The following is a 19903-nucleotide window of genomic DNA, read 5'->3' on the forward strand; positions in this document are numbered from 1 at the left end:
TGCCCTGTTTCATCTCTATAGAAAGGCAAAATCATGATAGAAAACATGACCATGATATTTCCCGCCCGAGACCTCCATGGGCGAAGATATCCTGAAAGTTGGGGATCTCATAAACTTCTAAAAGATCTAGCACCCCTATGACAAGTCCTCATATGAGCTCACCAATAGAAGGTATGTGGGTGTAACCGTGATCTTATTAAATCAGAGCTTGGATTTTGGTCATTGGTCAGTCCTGGAAGGTACAGCTTGCTGTAGTTGTATCTGTTTTCCTAAGGAGTTCTTCTAAGGAGTGCTTCCTTGCGCTAAGCTCTGAGCTATTTCTCTGACACAGGTTTAGCACTTTTCTTTTATTATCTTTTTGATTTTATGTTAATGTATATATCATATTGTTTGTATCATCTTTGTGTATTTTTTATACACACTGCCTACTTTTCAAGATTAGATCACTTGTTTTTATTCTGTTATTCCCACACCCTATCATTTCTTTCTTAGAAAATTGGGCGTGAGGAGCGATCAACACGCCCATATGATGGCGCGGTCGAGCATGTAAATTGTAACTCCCTACATGTATTTCTATAGCAGGACTAAGAACGTTTGGCGTTCGAAACGTGTAGGTTTCACAGAGGTCTCCACCTTTATTTATTTTATTTTTGCAATGTGTATATCTTTTTAATGGATTAACAATAAAATCATAATTTTATCTGCAATTGAATCTGGAAGCTGGCGCATCACAATGTCGGTGGATATGCACCTTCTCTTTTTGGTTGAGGAGAAGGTGACTCCTACAGGGTGAGATAGAAAAATGCAATGAGCCTAAGAACTAACAGGCAGGTAATTGCTTATTACGTGCTTGTTCTACCCTGTGGTGGCTCAGATTGCTCCTGGACCGCTCCTAACAGCGATTCTGCTGCTTCACGTCAACAGAACAGCTCTTCCTCTTCCCGACTGCTCTGTCAAAGAGGCGTGACTGCCAACTTTATGCTGATAGGCAGCAGGGAGCCAGCTGTCAATCAGCATGACACCGGCAGTCACACCCCATCAACAGATCAGAGCGGGAGCTGAAAAATCACTGTCAGGAGCGCTCCATGACCACTCTGAACCAGCAAATATCGGCGCCTGGCACAACAGGCACATAGTTAGCAAATACTTGCCTGTTAGTCCATGGTAAAAAAAAAAAAAAAGTCCCGGACAACCCCTTTTAATATTAAGGAGCAGGAATTCTCCGCATGATGCTATAATCAAGAAAACATGAAATTCTCTCCTGCCCAGTCAGTCTGCCCGATCTGTTACACCATGATTACCAAAACCTCGACTCATTCCACTGCCCACTTGTATTACCACTTACCCGGCTCTGCTTGGCCCCTGTTACCAGGCCATTGGCTTGTCTGACTGCAAGTGCACACTTCTGAACCGGGAGTCCCTGTGGATTTTCACATCCCCTCAATTTGACATAATGAATTTCAGTGACACAGAGGATTGTTCGGCTAGACCAGGGGACTCAAACTCGGCTGGGTATATGGGCCGCACATGGAAAAAATTTGAATTTGGGGGCCGCATTCTTTGTTCAATGTTACATTTTTAGTGATACCATTTTTTTTGTATACACCTTTTGAACATTTTTGCCGTGTTTATTTTTTTATGGCTTGGGTCGTTATGGATGTGGCGATAATAAACGTGCACTTTTTTGTGTTTACTTTAGTTTACATATAAAACAGCATTTTTAGTGCCCAATATTTTTTCATGCTTTATTTTATTTTTTATTTTTTTTACAATTTTATTTCCCCCAATTGGCCACATACAGTAATATTGTCTTACAATTAGCATCATATAGTAATAATGGAAAACATCTTGTAGTAATGTTCCCCATCCAAGTCCCCATCTTGTACTAATGTGCCCCATCCAGGTCCCCATCCTGTGGCAACGTTCCCCATCCTGACGCCCATCTTGTACTAATGTGCCTCATCCAGGTACCCATCCTGTGGCTATGTGCCCCATCCAGGTCCCCATCCTGTGGCAATGTTCCCCATCCAGGTCCCCATCTTGTGGCTCTGGTCCCCATCTTGTGGCTCTGTGCCCCATCTAGGTCCCCATCTTGTGGCTCTGTGCCCCATCCAGGTCCCCATCCTGTGGCAACGTTCCCCATCCTGGCGCCCATCTTGTACTAATGTGCCTCATCCAGGTCCCCATCCTGTGGCAATGTTCCCCATCCAGGTCCCCATCTTGTGGCTATGTGCCCCATCCAGGTCCCCATCTTGTGGCTATGTGCCCCATCCAGGTCCCCATCTTGTGGCTATGTGCCCCATCCAGGTCCCCATCTTGTGGCTCTGGTCCCCATCTTGTGGCTCTGTGCCCCATCCAGGTCCCCATCTTGAGGCTATGTGCCCCATCCAGGTCCACATCTTGAGGCTCTGTGCCCCATCCAGGTCCCCGTCCTGTGGCTATGTGCCCCATCCATGTTCCCGTCCTGTGGCTATGTGCCCCATCCAGGTCCCCGTCCTGTGGCTATGTGCCCCATCCAGGTCCCCTCTTGTGGCTATGTGCCTCATCCAGGTCCCCATCTTGTGGCTATGTGCCCCATCCAGGTCCCCTCTTGTGGCAATGTGCCCCATCCAGGTCCCCGTCCTGTGGCTATGTGCCCCATCCAGGTCCCCGTCCTGTGGCTATGTGCCCCATCCAGGTCCCCTCTTGTGACTATGTGCCTCATCCAGGTCCCCATCTTGTGGCTATGTGCCCCATCCAGGTCCCCTCTTGTGGCTATGTGCCCCATCCAGGTCCCCGTCCTGTGGCTATGTGCCTCATCCAGGTCCCCATCCTGTGGCTATGTGCCCCATCCAGGTCCCCTCTTGTGGCTATGTGCCCCATCCAGGTCCCCGTCCTGTGGCTATGTGCCCCATCCAGGTCCCCATCTTGTGGCTATGTGCCCCATCCAGGTCCCCTCTTGTGGCTATGTGCCCCCTGTGCTGTTCTTCACACACATAAAATAGAAAAAAAAAAAGATGATTCTCACCTGTCCTCCGTTCCCTCGGCGGCCTTCCTGCAGATGTGGCCCGCAGGCACCACAGAGTCAGACCCCTTGACGATCCCGACCTGGTCCAGGAGGAGCCGCCGACAGCAGCGCTGCATTGCCGCACAGAGACCGTCTCCCAGCACTGCATTTCCAATGTCAGCCGCCGGCCAATCAGAGGCCAGCAGCTGACATCTGCATATGGCAATGACGTCATACTCGCTGCGCCGACACGCAGATGTCAGCTGCTGGCCTCTGATTGGCCGGCGGCTGACATTGGAAATGCAGTGCTGGGAAACAGTCTCTGTGTGGCAATTCAGCGCTGCTGTCGGCGGCTCCTCCTGGACCAGGTCGGGATCGTCAAGGGGTCTGTGCCTGCGGGCCGCATAAAGCCGCCTCAGGGGCCGCATGCGGCCCACGGGCCGCGTGTTTGAGACCCCTGGGCTAGACTGAACAAACTAGCATCTATTTTTGATAATAAACCATCAGTGGTGACAACAGAACCGGATGAATTTAAAGATCTCATGTTCCAGATGGAAAACAAAATGACCAGAGAACTTAAAGTTTGGTGGGATCTCACAACCTTGGACACATATATAAAAAAGGAAATGATCCCTAGAGGTCTGCGTTTAAAAAAAAGTCGCCACCACTATATACAATGACAGTTTTCAAGAAGATCAGAATGCGATTCTTAGTCAATGTTCACTGAATCTTATGCACCTCATAATCAAACATGAGGAACTGGAACTGACTTAAATTAAATTGGATATTAAAAATATACAATCGTCATTGGGGAAATATGTGCAACTAAAAGAATTTAATATTTGTAATGACAAACTGAAATCTAATTTGGCCAAGTTGGAGAACACCATTATGGATATAAAAAGATCCAAGTTCAAAAGGGACAGTGAGGACTATGCGCAGAACAAGATTTATAGTTGGAATAAACAATTACCATCCATCTTAAAAAAACGCTCCCACAAACGTTTTCAGAGATCTGGAAGAGGGAGTTTTAAGGAGCATGATGATGTTACGGATAATTCTTTTGCTGCCACCTCTGATGATTACTCAGATTCATCTATGAGTTCAATGGGAGAAATGCAACAATTGTATTTTATCAAAAATAAATTATCTAGTGCTGGTGGAGCAATTACAAAAAACGGAGGAAGAGGGCGTGGCGCCCCTGAGGGTTCGGTCGCCACAGGGGGGTACTGCATCTTGTGAAAGAGGTGTGGTATCTCCTCTCCCAGGTTAGGATGGAGCACCTGTCGGGACCCCACCTCATCACTCAACACTACACACTCCTGTCCTATGGGGGGCTAGTATGCACTAGGGTGCTGCCCCAGCAGGATAATGGAGATGAGGGAACCAAAGATAGGGGAAACCATGTAGTGGGTGAGGGTGGAGGACGCACTTTTAGGTTACACTTGTAGATACAGTCCATATTTAACAGCCAGCCATCTTAAGTTCAAGGTTGTTTGATTGTGGTCTTCACAGCTGGCAGTGGCCTTGTGTAGGAGCCTGCAGCGTGCTGGAGATGCACGGTCCTCGTGCTCTGGCCTTGAGACGAGGAGCAGGATAGAGTTAACGGAGGTCTCTACCCGGTCAAGGTCCCTGCTTAAGAAGGCCTGGAGGGGAGCTGAGGAGGAGAGCTCCGCAGGCAAAAGGATCCCAGGGAATACGGATGGAGCGGCATACGCCACCTGTACTCTCCATTCTGGCCTAGTCAGAGGGACTCCTGCTGCAAGAGGGGTACCAGCCCCCGATATCTGACTTTGTTACTTCACGTCTCAGTCGGAAAAGCCCGGAGGCTAAGTGGTTCCCACCGGGTAACAGACGGAGCGGAGTCGCCACCCGTGCCCTTGTTCTGTGTATAGCCAGAGGGAGACCCAGCCTTGCAACACGCACTGCACACGGACAGGAGAGGCCCAAGGGGGAGATTTCTAGGAACACGCTGGTGCTGGGGGTCCTGATAGACGCACCTGAACTACCGGGGTGTGCCGAACCCCCTTCTCTGGTGGCCACAGCACGCCATGAGGAGCAAGGAGAAGCCTTGCAGCTGACCTCTAACAACGTGAGTAAAGCTTGGAAGACTACATCCATTGCCTCCGATCCATTATTGCAGCGCGACACCACACCGCACCACTGTACCTACTACGACTCCCCTCATCCTCCTTTTTCCTCTGCCCTGAGGCCCTGCTCCGCCTGTGGGGAGTAGTACTACCATCGGCTGCCACAACATCCCCCCTCAGAGGACTGCAGCAGCGCTGGTGGCGCATCACCAGACACCACAGGTGGTGTAGTCGTTTATCCACTCATAATTGCCACTCATCAACTGGCCCCTATTTTTAATGTGTGCGCCCTGGGCACGGACCGGGCCGAGGCCGCGACTGCATCCCCATTCTACCAACTGGGCCCGCCGTCCGAGTACACCCCTTTCCCAGGGAGGGTTAGGCGCTACTGAAACAGCTAGTGGCGGGTCACACAAGGGCGGGACGTAAGCGTAAATGCAAACAAGTACCCGACACAGAGCAAAAAACGCCATTATTAGAGTCACCTGTTTGGAATCTCTCTAGCTACATCTTATCTGAGAGTCAAATTTCTCTCCTGGCTAAAGGCCTGAGCTTTTCACCTTCTAACGAATTCGACATTTTCAGAACAATTCTGGATGTTAACAAACTAGCACGTAACCTCACCATCCGATGTCATTTTATGGACATGAAAAATCCACAGAATACAGCTTCAGAAGAAGTTTCTCCTAGGACAAGCCAGGATTCCATGTTATTATTCACAGAACAACAGTCTTTATTACAAATGAAACAATTCGAGACTGAATCTTTAATTCCAAATGTAAATTTAAATGACGACTTTCGGGCTGGTAATCCTTTCTTTTACCCACTTCAGTCCAGACCATTGGTTCTGGATCAGTTCCAGGACTTAATTGAAAAAGAACTAGTGGAATTAAAGAATGAATTATCTTCTACTAATCATTTGGACTCTAATCTGACATATAGAGAAAAAGACGCTCTGAAAAAATTAAAGGATAATTCAGACATACTAGTCCGCTCAGCGGATAAAGGTGGCACTATAGTACTGAATGCAGGATTGTATAAAAAATTGAATTTGATGGATTTAGAAAATAGGGATGTTTATTTGGAGTTAGCTAGAGATCCTACTGTTGAGTTTAATGCTGCTATGTATAATCTATTAAACGAAGGTTTGCACTGAGGGGCCCTAAAAAAAAAATTAATGGAATATTTATACGTAGATCACCCAATTGTTCCAGTTTACCATTCGCCTCCAAAAATACATAAAAATATTTTTCCACTACCTTTAACCCCTTTACTACCCAAGGTGGTTTGCACATTAATGACCAGGCCAATTTTTACAATTCTGACCACTGTCACTTTATGAGGTAATTACTCTGGAACGCTTCAACGGACCCCCCTGATTCTGAGATTGTTTTTTCGTGGCATATTGTACTTCATGACTGTGGTAAAATTTCTCCGATATCACTTGCATTTATTTGTGACAAAAACTGAAATTTGGCAAAAATTTTTGAAAATTTAGAAATTTTCAAAATTTGAATTTTTATGCCCTTAAATCAGAGAGATATGTCACACAAAATAGTTAATAAATAACATTTACCACATATCTTCTTTACATCAGCACAATTTTTAACCAAATTTTTTTTTTATTAGAGAGCTATAAGGGTTAAAAGTTGACCAGAGATTTCTCATTTTTCCAACAAAATTTACAAAACCATTTTTTTAGGGACCACATCACATTTGAAGTCACTTTGAGGGGTCTTTATGACAGAAAATACCCAAAAGTAACACCACTCTAAAATCTGCACCCCCAAGGTGCTCAAAATCACATTCAAAAAATGTATTAACTATTCAAGTGCTTCACAGAAATTTTTGGAATGCGGAAGAAAAAAATTAACATTTAACTTTTTTCACAAAAATGTTACTTTAGACCCAATTTTTTTATTTTCACAGGGTTAACAGGAAAAAATTGACCCCAAAATTTGTTGTTCAATTTTCCCTGACCACACAGATACCCCATATGTGGGGAAAAAACACTGTTTAGGCGTACGGCAGGGTTCGGAAGGGAAGGAGCGCCATTTGACTTTTTGAAAGTAAAATTTGCTTGAATAATTAGCGGACGCCATGTTGTGTTTGGGGAGCCCCTTATGTGCCTAAACAGTGTAAACCCCTCACAAGTGACACCATTTTGTAAACTAGACCCCTCAGAGAACCTTTACAGAAGTTTAAACATGGAGCCATGACAATAAATAATCAAACTTTTTCCACAAAAATTATGTTTTAGCCCCATTTTTTTATTTTCACAAGGGTAAGAGGAGAAAATGGCCCCAAAAACTTTTTGCAATTTCTTCTGAGTACGCCAATACCCTATATGTGGGGAAAATACAGTGTATGGGTGCACGGCAGAGTTCAGAAGGGAAGGAGCACTGTGTGACTTTTTGAACGCAAAATTGGCTGGAATTGAGGGCGGACGCCATGTCACGTTTGAAGAACCCCTGATGCGCCTAAATAGTTGAAACCCCCCACAAGTGACCCCATTTTGGAAACTACACCCCTCAAGGATTTTATCAAGGGGTATAATGAACATTTTGAACCCGGTACGACACATAATTTGATAACATTAGGTCATCATATTGAATAAGTTGTCATTAGTCTTGAGCACAAGTGCTCGCTACTTGAGTTTGCATCGTGTACTCGGGTATGCACCATGTATCGCACGTGCTCGAGTGACATGCTCGAGTCCTGCCCACATGTTTCACAGTTATTAGACACCCAAAACAAACATGCAGGGATTGCTGGTGCATGGCAGGCAATCCCCGCACGTTTTTTTTGACTGTGAAGCATATGGGGCAGAGACTCGAGCACCCGTGATACTCAATGCATACCCGAGCACCCGATGCAAACTCAAGTAGCGAGCACTTGTGCTCAACACTAGTCGCCATATCGTCATCTTTTTTTTTTTTGCTTTTGAAAAAAATCCCAACCCTAGCACAACCCTAACCCTAGAGTTTATTTTTTACACCGTTCCTTGTGCAGTATAAGTGATTAGACGACTTTATTCTTTGGGTCGGTGAGATTACAGCGATACCAGAATCCTATCGGGTTTTTATGATTGACAGCTGTCTCACACTAAAAGACGCATTTTTTTGCAAAATCTAGTTTTTGCATCGCCATATTTTGAGAGCTATAATTTTTCCATATTTTGGCCGACAGAGTCATTTGACAACTTGTTTTTTGCGGGATGAGTTGACGTTTTTATTGGTACCATTTTCAGGCACGTGACATTTTTTGATCGCTTTCTATTCCGATTTTTGGGAGGCAGAATAAGCAAAAACAAACAATTCAGGAATTGTTTTTTTTAATTTTTTAATGCTGTTCCGCGTGTGGTAAAATTGATGAGGTAGCTTTATTCTTTGGGTCTGTACGTTTACAGCGGTACCACATTTATATCTTTTTTTATGTTTTGGCGCTTCTACACAATAAAAGCTATTTTCTAGAAAAAATTATTTTTTTGCATCACTTTATTCTGAGAGCTATAACTTTTTTATTTTTCAGCTGATGGAGCTGTATGGCGGCTTGTTTTTTCTGGAACAAGATGACGTTTTCAGTGGTACCATTTTTGTTTATATTCATCTTTTTGATCGCGTTTAATTCCAATCTTTGTTTGGCAGTATGATGATAAAGCATCGTTTTTTGCTTTGTTTTTTATTTTAATTTTTTACCGTGTTCACTAAAGGAGTTAACTTCTGAGACAGTTTTATAGGTCAGGTCGTTCCGGACGTGGCGATACCAAATATGTGTACTTTTATTGTTTTGTTTGTTTTTTTTCATTATAATATTTATTGATGGGTACATTATATTTTTATTTTTGGTGAATTTTTTTTTTTTTTACATTTTTTTAACACTTTTTTTTACTTTTATACTTTGTCCCACTATGGGACTTTCACTTTTTATACTCTGATCGCCTGTATAACATAGGGATGGAGCACCATCCCTGTGCTATACAGGCTGTCAGCGCTGTAGATGCAGAAGATACTTTGGTCATGCACTGTGCATGATCAAAGTATCTTTCTGCTGTCTGGTGACCCGGATGTTGTCATGATGACATCTGGGTTACCATGACAACCACGGAAGCCAGCCTCAGACAGCGCACGACAGCGGGGAAGAGGTGAGTATGCAGTACTTACCTCCGCAATGCTGTGATCGACTTCGATCGCAGCATTGCGGGGGTTAATGTGCTGGGAGCCATGCATGACCGCTCCCAGCACATAGCAAAAATCAGCTCACACCCGGCGGCGATCGCGCCCGCACAGCCTGTGTGTGGCCGAAATCAACAGGGCGTACAAATACGTACCTGGCTCTTAAAGCCCAGGGCGCAGGTACAGTACGTATTAGTAAGCCCTTGGCTGTAAAGGGGTTAAGACCCATAGTGGTGGGGATTGGTTCCAATGGTGAAAAATTAAGTGCCTGGATGGATTTTTACCTACAGCCTCTGGTTCAGGAAACTCCGAATTACATTAGGGATTCAAAATTCATAGTGACCATTTTTGATAAATTTGAATGGCCAAAAAACTTTGGATGATTGTCCTGTGATGTGGTGGCATTATACCCCCTCAATTCCACCCCATATTGCTTTAGCATTTTTAACCTACCACCTTGACACATACAGTTCGTACACTATAGAAATAAAAGAATTTCTGGTCATAGCAGTACAGTTCCTCTTAGAGCGGAATTATTTTAGCTTTGATAAAAGTTTTTTTTTTACAGAAAAGAGGAGTCAGCATGGGCAGTAAGTTTTCTCCTTCGCTAGTGAACATAGTGATGTGTAGGTGGGGGAGCTTTTCATTTACCATAATGATAACACATATAGTGGACACATTGTGTGGTACGGTAGATTTATTGATGACCTCCTCCTGGTGTGGGGGGCACACAGGAGGAGGTGGTACAATTTGTACAGTACATCAACTGCAATAATTTTAATCTTAAATTCACTTAGTTCTACCATTCATCCAAAATTACTTTGTTGGATCTCGAACTTGAGGCTACCAAGGAGAAAGAATTGGTCAAAATTAATCCCCTCAGAAAATCTACAGCCTCAAATTCTATTCTATCAGCTAAATGTTGTCATCCGCCACATATTAAGAGAAATATCCCTTACGGTGAGCTAATACGAACAATACGAAATTGTTCAGATAACATCACTTTTCAGAAGGAATCAGAAAAAAATTGTAACAGACTATCCAATAGGTGCTATCCTGAGTGGTCTTTAAGAAAAGCGAGTAGAATTGTCTCCAATATAAATCGGAAAGATATACTCCGAAATAAACAGAAAAATAACATTAACACATTGGATACTAGGGTAACGTTTTCTACCACCTATAGTCCTCAGTATAAGAAAATTACATCTAGAATTAAAAAGTATAACCCTATTATATATCAGAGCAAGAAACTAAAAAACCTACTTTCTAATGCCATCCGCTTTGTAGCCAGGAAAGCGCCCGCTCTGGGAACCATCCTTTCTCCTAGCTTATACACCAGTGAGACTAATACTGTACAACCAAATTGGCTCAGCACAAAAGGTTTCTTCAGATGTGGAGCCAATCGCTGCAAAGCGTGTCTACACGCGGTTAAAACAGATAGTTTTATGTCCTTAAGTAATGATAGAGAATATAAAATTCATGATTTCCTCAATTGTAATTCATCAGGGGTTATATACCTTATAGAATGCACCTTGTGTAAGGTCCACTATGTGGGTTGTACCACAGGTGCGCTGAAAGTCCGTATCAGAAGACATCTTTCTGATGCGATTAATTTGGAAGCCATAAATACATCAGCAGTATCGAGGCATTTTGCGAGAGTTCATAAAGGTGACACCTCATTCTTTAAATATATGGAGATAGAGAAGGTATATAGATCCACACGAGGGGGGGATCATAAGTGCAAACTTCTGAACCGGGAGTCCCTGTGGATTTTCACATTGGATACCACAGGGGTTAAATTCAAGACAGGATCTGATACTGCAGTATTAAGAAATATAATTCTGCATTTATTTCCATGCATGTACACTGGGTACGGAAAGTATTCAGACCCCTTTAAATTTTTCACTCTTTGTTTCATTGCAGCCATTTGGTAAATTCTAAAAAGTTCATTTTTTTCTCATTAAAGTCCACTCTGCACCCCATCTTGTCTGAAAGAAAACAGAAATGTAGAAATTTTTGCAAATTTAATAAAAAAGAAAAACTGAAATATCACATTGGCATAAGTATTCAGACCCTTTGCTCAGAATTGAGTAGAAGCACCCTTTTGGGCTAGTACAGCCATGAGTCTTCTTGGAAATGATGCAACAAGTTTTTCACACCTGCATTTTGGGATCCTCTGCCATTCTTCCTTGTAGATCCTCTCCAGTTCCATCAGGATGAATGGTAAACGTTGGTGGACAGCCATTTTCAGGTCTCTCCAAAGATGCTCAATTGGGTTTAGGTCAGGGCTCTGGCTGGGCCAGTCAAGAATGGTCACATTGTTGTTCTGAAGCCACTCCTTTGTTATTTTAGCTGTGTGCTTAGGATCATTGTCTTGTTGGAAGGTGAACCTTTGGCCAAGTCTGAGGTGCAGAGCACTCTGGAAGAGGTTTTCATCCAGGATATCTCTGTACTTGGCCGCATTCATGTTTCCTTCAATTGCAACCAGTCGTCCTGTCCCTGCAGCTGAAAAACACACCCATAGCATGATACTGCTGTTATGATCTGCTACAAGAACTAAGGAAAGAGAGGAAATCTGTCCATACAATTGGACTAAGCTGATTCCCTACGATGCAGCGGGCAACCTGTTCCTTGTGAACAGACCCGCCTTCGTCCGCGGCTAGTCTCAACGCAGACCTATAGATTAAAGGGAGGGGTCCCTAAAAGAACTAAGGACTGGGACAAAATTGGACACCTCCTGGCAGAAGTAGTAGCAGAAGAAGACAAACAGACAAAAGTACTTAGTGGTCCAAGGACCAAACAAACTAGAGAGATACAGTAGGTACAAAGCACCTGGCTAGATTAAGAGTCAAAGTAACACTGAAGTCCAGCAAAGCCTGAAGGGCGAAGCTGGAATAAATAGGCAGAAGGTCACATGACCACAAAATAGAAAAAACTAACAGGAGGGTTCTAACAACTGCCACCACCATGTTTCACTGTTGGGATTGTATTAGGCAGGTGATGAGCAGTGCCTGGTTTTCTCCACATACCACTTAGAATTATCACCAAAAAGTTCTATCTTTGTCTCATCAGACCAGAGAATCTTATTTCTCATAGTCTGGGAGTCCTTCATGTGTTTTCGAGCAAACTCTATGCGGGTTTTCATATGTCTTGCACTGAGGAGAGGCTTCCGTCTGGCCACTCTGCCATAAAGGCCCAACTGGTGGTTGATAGTTGACTTTGTGGAACTTTCTCCCATCTCCCTACTGCATCTCTGGAGCTCAGCCACAGTGATCTTGGGGTTCTTCTTTACCTCTCTCACCAAGGCTCTTCTCCCACGATTGCTCAGTTTGGCTGGACGGCCAGGTCTAGGAAGACTTCTGGTGGTCCCAAACTTCTTCCATTTAAGGATTATGGAGGCCACTGTGCTGTTATGAACCTTGAGTAATGCAGAAATTCTTTTATAACCTTGGCTAGATGTGTGCCTTGCCACAATTCTGTCTCTGAGCTCCTTAGGCAGTTCCTTTGAGCTCATGATTCTCATTTGGTCTGACATGCACTGTGAGCTGTGGGGTCTTATATAGACAGGTGTGTGCCTTTCCAAATCAAGTCCTATCAGTTTAATTAAACACATTTGGACTCCATTGAAGGAGTAGAACCATCTCAAGGAGGATCACAAGGAAATGGACAGCATGTGACTTAAATATGAGTGTCTGAGCAAAGGATCTGAATACTTATGATCGTGTGATATTTCAGTTTTTCTTTTTTAATAAATTTGCAAAAAAATTCTACATTGCTGTTTTTTTCAGTCAAGATGGGGTGCAGAGTGTACTTTAATGAGAAAAAAAATGAACTTTTTAGAATTTATCAAATGGCTGCAATGAAACAAAGAGTGAAAAATTTAAAGGAGTCTGAATACTTTCCGTACTCACTGTATGTATCTATATACACTGCTCCAAAAATAAAGGGAACACTTAAAACAACAGAATATAACTCCAAGTAAATCAAACTTCTTTGAAATCAAACTGTCCACTTAGGAAGCAACACTGATTGACAATCAATTTCACATGCTGATGTGCAAATGGAATAGACGATAGATGGAAATTATTGGCAATTATCAAGACACCCTCAATAAAGGAGTGGTTCTGCAGGTGGGGACCACAGACCACATCTCAGTACCAATGCGTTCTGGCTGATGTTTTGGTCACTTTTGAATGTTGGTTGTGCTTTCACACTCGTGGTAGCATGAGACAGACTCTACAACCCACAGAAGTTGCTCAGATAGTGCAGCTCATCCAGGATGGCACATCAATGAGAGCTGTGGCAAGAAGGTTGGCTGTGTCCAGAGGCTGGAGGCGCTACCAGGAGGCAGGCCAGTACACCAGGAGATGTGGAGGGGGCCGTAGGAGGGCAACAACCCAGCAGCATGTGTCTGCACAAACGGTTAGATACCGACTCAATGAGGGTGGTATGAGGGCCCGACGTCCACAGATAGGGGTTGTGCTCACAGCCCAACACCATGCAGGACGCTTGGCATTTGCCACAGAACACCAGGATAGGCAAAGTCGCCACTCGCGCCCTGTGCTCTTCACAGATGAAAGCAGGTTCACACTGAGCACATGTGACAGACGTGACAGAGTCTGGAGACGCCGTGGAGAGCGACATCCTTCAGCATGACCGGTTTGGCAGTGGGTGAGTAATGGTGTGGGGTGGCATTTCTTTGGAGGGCCACACAGCCCTCCATGTGCTCGCCAGAGGTAGCCTGACTTTCATTAGGTACTGAGATGAGATCCTCAGACCCCTTGTGAGACCATATGCTGGTGCGGTTGGCCCTGGGTTCCTCCTAATGCTGGACAATGCCAGACCTCATGTGGCTGGAGTGTGTCAGCAGTTCCTGTAAGATGAAGGCATTGAAGCTAAGGACTGGCCCGCCCGTTCCCCAGACCTGAATCCGATTGAGCACATCTGGGACATCATGTCTCGCTCCATCCGCCAATGTCACGTTGCACCACAGACTGTCCAGGAGTTGGCGGATGCTTTAGTCCAGGTCTGGGAGGAGATCCCACAGGAGACCATCCGCAACCTCATCAGGAGCATGCCCAGGCGTTGTAGGGAGGTCATACAGGCACGTTGATATATATATATATATATATGCCTTTTTGTCATTCTAGTAGTAGGGCCATAATTAAGACATGATTTGTTGAAATGTGTAGGTCTGTAAGCTATGATAGTTGCACATTTGCTGTATTCTTTGTGGAGCAGTGTTTTATATGGCTAATAAAAGCTAAGTTTTAATATTTTTTCTACTAAACAAACCTTTACGCTGGATCATTTGCACTTTTCCCTTGTCTGACTACAATTACGTTTCGCCCTGGTATCACTTATCTGCATCTCCAGAAGTTTCCCATTTCTCTATTATACTCTTCAGATTACATTTTGAGACTTTCTCCTCCTGTTGTTGCACATATTTTTTTTCCCTTCATCTGCACAGGTATCATTAATCTATCAACTATAATGGCCGCACCAGGTCCTGCAGGTCCTGTATCCTGTACACATGACGTGGGCAGTGCACGGCATGCCGCTAGTTTTTATTCTGAGTGCTCTTATATACGGTGGTAGTTTTACACAATGTTGAGCGTGTGATTTGCAGAGTGAAATGTCTGACTGCTAGAACAGAAGTGTACGGCAGATTCTACAGCATGGATACATAAAGGACGTCCTGGGTGAATATACCTCCCTCCAACACTCGTCCAGTCCCTGCCTCACACTAGAGACATTTATAATAACTCCAGGACTATGGAGCTGGTCATTTTCTCATAATCTGTGGCCATTATTAGTGATCTCGCATTGTATGGTAATATCACCCTGGAGGTTGTGATGTATTTAGTGTAATAGCGCCATCTAGAATATACAGTATATATCAGGCGATAACATGCTTTCTATAGTTAGTCGTCTTCTGTGCCCTCTATAGCTATCTATTATACTTTATATTTCTTTATAATAATTTATAATAAATTACTCAATAGTTTTACAGCTTTATGATGTTTATTAATCTGCTGTAATTATAAAAGAAAGTCCAACCTTACAGTGGACACAGGTGGAAGTGTCCTCCATGATGGTGTAGGCTGAGGCGGAGCAAGTATATAGTCAGTGGGGGATCAAGATGACCAGTATTCCCCAGGGTTCCTTGTTATCAGGGAGGGACCCGGTGTATGCAATCAAAAGATCTTATCCTCTGTCCGGCTGTGTGCCATCAACAGGTAATGATCCTCTGTCCGGCTGTGTGCCATCAACAGGTAATGACCATCCGGCAGTGCGACATCAACTGGTCATCACCCTCCAGCTGTGTGCCATCAACAGGTAATGACCATCCGGCAGTGCGCCATCAACAGGTAATGACCCTCTGGCTATGGCCATCAATAGGTCATCACCCTCCGGCTGTGTGCCATCAACAGGTAATGACCATCCGGCAGTGCGCCATGAACAGGTAATGACCATCCGGCTGTGTGCCATCAACAGGTAATGATCCTCTGTCCGGCTGTGTGCCATCAACAGGTAATGACCCTCTGGCTATGGCCATCAATAGGTCATCACCCTCCGGCTGTGTGCCATCAAATGTTTTTATCTTCTGTCCAGTTTTGTGCCATCAAGAGGTAATGACCCTCCAGCTGTGGGCCATCAACAGGTCATCAACCTTCGGCATTTATGCTTCTTGTCTTCTGTAAGATGCGATTCTTGAGTCTCCTGATGTTAAAAAATATTTAAAAAATCACCGATTAAACTAATAATCTATCTTTATCATAAGCATCACAATTTATAATCTATCTAGTGCATAAGTATGACAATTTAGCTCACAGAACATACACTTTGCTAAAACATTAGACCCTACAAGCAGAAATTTGCTAAACTAACATAAATATAACTGACAAATCAGTAGAAAAATCGCTACCAATGGCACAGCTCTCTTCACATCAACCTGTAACCATAGTAGATAAGAAATAGAGGACAATGCTCATAGTCAGTTATCAACAATTCGGCATGGGGCGTCCCACCAGAGACATTATAATTTCTAGTAGGTTATAGATGTCAATAGAATTTACCAACAAGCACATAGTACGCCAAACTCAAGTACATAGTATGCCAAACCTCGACACGTTTTCCTAAAATAGGTTCATCAGAAGCACATACTAGACAGTGATACTTAGCAAAGCGTTCATAGATATATGCGCCATATGATAAGGTGCTAAAGTGCAAGTGTGTGACAAAATATCCATTTGATTTCAGGTGCAATGCTGCATTGTATGTAGTAAGATGGTGACCATCAGACAGCATGTATAGGACTAACCTGTGATGAAAACACGAGCAATGGGAAAATTCAAGCAGTTGCCTTCTCAATCTTCCTCGCCTCTAAGACATCTAAGGAAGCATCTTCTCCTCCTGATTTTGGGTGGAGGTGTTGTAGGCATTTCAGGCTCTGGCATTCTAGGTTCTGACATACTAGGTTCTGACATGGTAGGTTCTGGTTTTCTAGGTTCTGGTGCTCGTGGCTCTGGAATTCTGGGTTGTTGGCTTCAATGAAAAATCAGTAACCTCTCTTTATGCTCCGTGGAACTTCGAGCTCTTCTTCTTATATTGTTGTGAGGGATCGTTCGGACCCAGACAATATCACTGAACGCCACTTTATAGTTGCAACTAGGAACCTTTTTCGCATCCTGCGGTGCAGGAGCCATGGATGGAGTAGAACATTTGCCATTGGGCAGGACAGGTGTTCTCCTGGAGTCTTGCTCCTGAATCTGAGGGATGCAAATCGGCTCCTTACAAGCACTTTGTTCCTTCAGAATGGTTTTGTTCTCAGGAGTTTTCTGATTGTTTCACCAGGTTCAGACATTGCCCACTTGCTCAGGACAAGACTTAAGGCCAAATACTCTAGTATTGTCAGTAGTGTCATCACCGCAACAAAAACTGCGTCACGGAAGAGCCAAAGAGGAAGATTGATGGAAGCTTGATAGGTGCTTCTCCTGAGATCCACGGGTAGTGGGTCATCCTATAATAAAGAAAAAAAACATAATAAAGTCCTGTATATTTATACCCAATCCAGTCAAACAGAGAGCCCTTGTTATTATACAGTGATGGATACATTATCAAGCAACTTTCAGAAATATCCCATTGAGAAGATCAGGAAGAAGTTTGGGATTCACCTCCAGGGTCCATGGAATATTATTTACAGTTGGACTTTCATATGACGGACGGTCACGTGTCCAGTATAAGAATTCCTGCAAGAGGCGATATTCTGATTAGCTGATCCTTGTGACCTCCATATTGATGAGAACATACTCGCCCTCAGTGTACTGTAATGTGGGGGGTAGAGCAACGTAAAGCACAGAAATGATAGGATGATACTCATCATCTCCAGAGGTCTCTCAGCACCAAAGGTATGGTCAATGAGATACAAGCTGCAGATGGGACGAGGCTTCTAATATACCCAGGGGTGACATCACAAAGCCCTCTGTGACATCATTGCACAGTTCTATCCATCATGTCACTGATACTTTGGACCTAACTAAATGTCTAAAAGAGAACCCTTCCACATGATTTCCAATCACGGAGCAGCTTCAGTTTTTCAAGAAAAGTTTAAAAAATATAATCTGTGCTGTGATTGGTCACAATGGCACATGAAGCAGAACGTCTTTAGATCTTTTAAAGGGAAAGTGTCAGCAATTGTTTTACAATTGTAAAATTGTAAAGTATTTATATTTATATATAAATACACATATATATTTAAAAAGGTTTTAATGGTATAAAATCTGAAAAAATATTTTAACTGTTTTGATGTTTTCATCTTGTAAACACTAGGGGGAGCAGCTGCTGACATTTCCATGAAAACAGAATACAGCTAGCTCGCATTACGACTGCAGTAAAAGTGGGCGGGATCTGCTCACATGGGTGTGATGTCACTCCTCCCCTTCTGGGCGTTTGCAAAAAGGTAAATGAGACTATAGTTTAGGATCACAGTGCTGAGCGATCACTGGTGACTGCAAAGTGATATATAAGGGACAACACCAAAGTCATTAATCACTACAAGGACAAAGCAGGAATGTGGGAGTCAGAGGGGTCACCCCACACTTATATCCCCTCTGACTGTCACTTCCTAAGCTCCTTTCCCTGCCATAACCTCTTATTCCCGCAGGTAAATTCTTACAGGACCCCCCTCCCCATCCCCTTCCCCTGCCGCAGCTGATTCTAAACATCCTCCATATGTAATAATAGACAGGTACTCACCGGCAGCCTATGGTAATTCACAGGGTAGAACAGGGTACAGCACAGAAACAATATGGCGATCCTCATTGTCTCCAGGGGGTATCTCAGCACCAAGATATGGCCAATGAGATATGAGCTCCAGGTGGATGGAGCCCCCTTATATACCCCAAGGGTGACATCACAACGCCCTCTGTGACATCATCACCCACAACATTCCGTCGCATGACATCACCCAGCACCAGCATCATGTGACCCAGCATAAATAGAAAGTCCTTGTTGCCTATAGCAACCATTCAAAACAAAGTTTAAACTTTTCCAACAGCTAAAGGCGGCTCTGTGATGGCAGTTTCTTCTTGTGGACAGTTGTGATAAATCTGCAGAACATCTACATAACGCGACATGTAGAAAATCCTGTCTTTTCCCCTCTGTTCTTCCTCTGGTGCTACAGAGACGGATAGAAGGAGCTTTTCCAGACCTTACAGTGCACAATATGGGACCTAATCACTGATATCCCAGATCTCCTCAGTACAAGCATACCGCCAACCTATGAGGACTAGAAAGAGGGCGAAACCATGCGGCACGCGAAGTCTGACCACGCCCCTATCCACACCCCAAGCTACGCCCATTTACCATGTCTTTCTCCCCCGGCTGGAAGAGTTATCAGAGGGGCGGTGGCAGTGAGGGACATTCATCAGAAACTCGGGACTGCAGGGCATAGACCTAAATCCGGGACTGTCTGCTGTATCCAGGACGGCTGGGACTAGAGATGAGAGGATCGACTCATGGGACTCAGGTCCAGTATCCAGGTCAGTGGTAATTGGTGGCTGGACGGGAGGCCCTGTCGCGGCTTTAGATTAGCCCGGGCTGCTGCAATATCATCTGTGCGTCCTGCTCTTCTCTAGTTGGGACCTGTGGATTATTTTTTGTTCCCTCATTCACAGTCGGACCCTTCAGAACTTTCTCATCTCTGTGTAGTTTCACTATATGACATCTGGCTTTTTTGTGTCTGTAAGGCCGTGTTCACACGTAGCATAAATACTGTGCACCAATCTACACAATAACAATCTCCTCTGGTTATTGCATCTTTGGTGCACTATTTTAGGCTTTTTCCCCCTTATTTGATGCATTTTGGTGCAGATGTGAAACCGCGTTTTTAATTGTTTTTTACAGTACAGAAAAGCTTTGATTCTGCACTTAAAAAAGTATCTGCAGTTTCTTACAGACGTTTTTTTATGCTCCACATAGAAGTCTATAGAGGAAAAAAATCACCAAAACCGCACAGGGTGGGGGCAGGGTGAGGGACACTGAGGGCAGAATGGAGGCATGGGGGGGTAGAATGGGAAACATGGAGGCAGAATGGGAGACATTGGGGGCAGAATGGAGTCACATTGGGGGAGAATGGAGTCATATTGGAG

The sequence above is a fragment of the Phyllobates terribilis genome, unplaced genomic scaffold (genome assembly GCF_046119375.1).
Source record: "Phyllobates terribilis strain yellow unplaced genomic scaffold, ASM4611937v1 Scaffold_115__1_contigs__length_5345438, whole genome shotgun sequence".
Lineage (NCBI taxonomy): Eukaryota > Metazoa > Chordata > Amphibia > Anura > Dendrobatidae > Phyllobates > Phyllobates terribilis.